The sequence below is a fragment of the Panthera pardus genome, unplaced genomic scaffold (genome assembly GCF_024362965.1).
Source record: "Panthera pardus isolate Hobbes unplaced genomic scaffold, ASM2436296v1 HiC_scaffold_6, whole genome shotgun sequence".
Lineage (NCBI taxonomy): Eukaryota > Metazoa > Chordata > Mammalia > Carnivora > Felidae > Panthera > Panthera pardus.
Genome location: NW_026526991.1, coordinates 36,454,843 through 36,457,836, shown reverse-complemented (window position 1 = coordinate 36,457,836; position 2,994 = coordinate 36,454,843). Strand labels below are relative to the sequence as shown.

The following is a 2,994-nucleotide window of genomic DNA, read 5'->3' as shown; positions in this document are numbered from 1 at the left end:
AAAAAATTTAAGGGGCATCTGGGTGGTTCAGGTGGTTGAGCGTCCGATTCTTGGTACCGGCTCAGGTCAAGATCTCACAGTTTGCGAGTTCGAGCCCTTTGTGAGGGCTCTACCCTGACAGCGTGGAGACTGCTTGGGATTCTCTGTCTCCCTCTCTCTCTCTCTCTGCCCCTCCCCAACTCACTCTGTCTCTATCAAAAATAAATAAATAAACATTAAAAAAAGTTAAGGGGCGCCTGGGTGGCTCAGTCAGTTAAGCTTCCGACTTCAGCTCAGGTCATGATTTCATGGTTCATGAGTTTGAGCCCCACATCAGGCTCTCTGCTGTCAGCGCAGAGACTGTTTCGGATCCTCTGTCCACCTCCCTCACTTCCCCTCCTCTGTTAGTTCTCTCTCTCTCTTAAAAATAAATACATAAACGTTACAAACATCTTAAAAAATTTTAAGAATTTAATTAATCTGGGTGGGAAAAATAAGGTTCAAAATGTTGCTGTCAGTTTGACAGTTAAGTTCCTTAGTAAAAGAAATGAAGAAAGAAGCAGATAGCTTCCTTATCGTTTATTAGTGAAAAAGAAATGAAGAAAGCACTTTGTGAACAGTATTAAAGGGACAGAATATCATGTATCAGAGAAGAATGGACTGCACAAAGGAGGAAGGCCAGGATTCAGGACGTGTATTGGAGTCAGCACAGAAAGGTGGGCAGAGATGAGAAGGAAGAAAATTGCAGAGGTGGATGGCAGGAGGTCTGCTCGCCCATTAACGACACTGTATAGAAGCAGGGGGATGAATCAGATCCATGAAACCATTAAGGTACACACTTGTTGGCATGGATTTACTTACCTGGAGAGAACCCACTGAAATTGAAAACCACAGTTTAAGGGCCAACAAACAAGAGAAGCATTGGTTGTCATCTACCCAAGCTTTTGATTTTGTAGATGAGCAAACTGAACTCCAGAAAGATGAAATCGCATTTTGAGGCCACACAGCTAAGGAACAGAAACACTGAAATTTGAATCCAGGTGTTCTAATTCCAGTTCATTGCCCCTGCCAAAATATTCTGCAAATTGGATGATGACAGTCCATTTCCCCTTATTTTGGTCGTAGTGTTCAAAATCCTTTTGGGGAAATTCACTCCTGCCAGTTGTCTGCAGTCTTGGGGGGGGAATTGGTGCTCAAGTTGTCTCCCAGCTAAGGCCTGAGCGTATGACCAAAAGCTAGACAAATGAGAGCTTCTCTCTCTGGGGCTTTGAATCCTGAATCCACTAATTCTAGGACAGGAAAAACGGATGGAGCTGAATCATCACAGCAGGCAAGCAGGCAAGTCTGTCAATTACATTCAGCTGCGTGAATCCCCGGAGCCTCCTCACTCTTGCTCCTCGTGAGCCTGGTTTTTCGTGTTGTTGTTATTTCACTTTTCCTTCCATTTTTGAATTATCTCATGTTACACACACTTATTCATTTTGTTATTATATATATAATATATAATATAATATAATATAATATAATATAATATAATATAATATATATTATATTATATATATTTTATATTTTATATATATTATATATTTTATATATATTATATATTATATTTTATATATATTTTATATATTTTTACATATATTTAATATATAATACATATTTTTTTTTATCGTTTTGCTTAACACAACAGAGCCCATTTCTTTTGCTTACATCCAAAAAACTTTAATGCCAGCTCTGCTTCTAAGAATACAAACATGTCAGAACATGAGATCAGAACTTAAAGAAACAGTTAAAAGAAGAAAGGAAATGACAGAACCTAAGTTTTACAAACAAGACTGAAGCGGAATTTCAGATTAGGGGTATACACCTATTCATCCATGTACCGATACAATGCATTTTTATTAGGTATCTATACTGTGTCAGGCAGGAGTGAGATAGCAGCCGGTGGGCATCCAAATGAATGGAAGGGAGCCCACAACACATGCCAGAGACCTAACAGGCAAGCTGGGCAGCCGGAAGCAGAGAATGTAGCACCCAAGAGCAAGGACTAATAGATTGGGAGAGAAAGCTGTCAGAACATGATCTGCAAGAAGACTGAACTATGTGCTCCCTGGAGCCACCTCATTCTTACTTCTGAGCCTGGTTCTTTCATTCTCCCTTCGGTTCTGGAAATTCTGAAATTGATCCCTGAATATAGGGCACAGCTGACCCCACAGGTAGCACTAAGAACAGCAGGCACAATAAGATGACTCCACGGTTTTTCAATCTCTTACCTGGGCCTTGCAATTCTATTAAAATGTCACTGGGGGGAAATCAATGGTCAGGGAGAGGACACTGGGATTCTTGACATGATTTTGCATTTAGGAGCCCTGAGCCCGACAGTCCAACAGTCCTTCTCGCCGGGCCTCACTTTCCTCTTCCGCACAATGAAGAAACAACACCCGCTCTACTTGCCTCCTGAGTCGTGAGAAACACATAAGAAAATGGATGCAATAGCTTAGTAAATTGAGAAAAAAGATCAAGAGGAAAATGTAACTTTCCCTTTGGCATCGTTTTCAGCCTTTGTTATGAACAGCCATTTCTCAGCCATGGCAGAGAGAGAAGTTAAAAAAAAAAAAAAAAGAAAAGGAGATTGTGGCTCTTCTACTAGCTTCAAAGGCCAGCCTCCAGGTTATGCAGCTCCTAGAAATAAGGACAGAACAGAGGCTCTGGGAAGAGTTTTGACAAAAATTAAAGTGCAGGAAAGGCATGCCATGACTGAGAAATTACGAGTATTTGTTCAGAAAATATATGGATTGCCATTGGAAATAATCTCTTTGAAAATGAGAATATATCCTTTATTTCTGAATCCATGCATTTAGCATCTGTCACAAATAAACGCTGTTGAATAAATGCATGAATGAAAATTACTCTTGCTTTGGCCCCAAATGCATATACTTGCCCAGCGTGGTACTCACGGTTTCTAAAATTGTGACATCAGTCATGCTGCTTAGAATGACAAACTCAGTACAGAAT

At 40.2% G+C, this 2,994-nt stretch overlaps 1 long non-coding RNA gene across 1 annotated transcript; it reads right to left on the bottom strand.

Annotated features, from left to right (window-relative positions):
• Positions 1-543: 543 nt before the first annotated feature.
• On the bottom strand, positions 544-2,515 carry LOC109270570 (uncharacterized). Its single transcript, XR_002081593.2, has 2 exons — positions 2,253-2,515; positions 544-765 (listed from the first exon to the last, which is right to left on the bottom strand). It is a non-coding gene; the product is annotated as an uncharacterized LOC109270570 (long non-coding RNA).
• Positions 2,516-2,994: the final 479 nt, after the last annotated feature.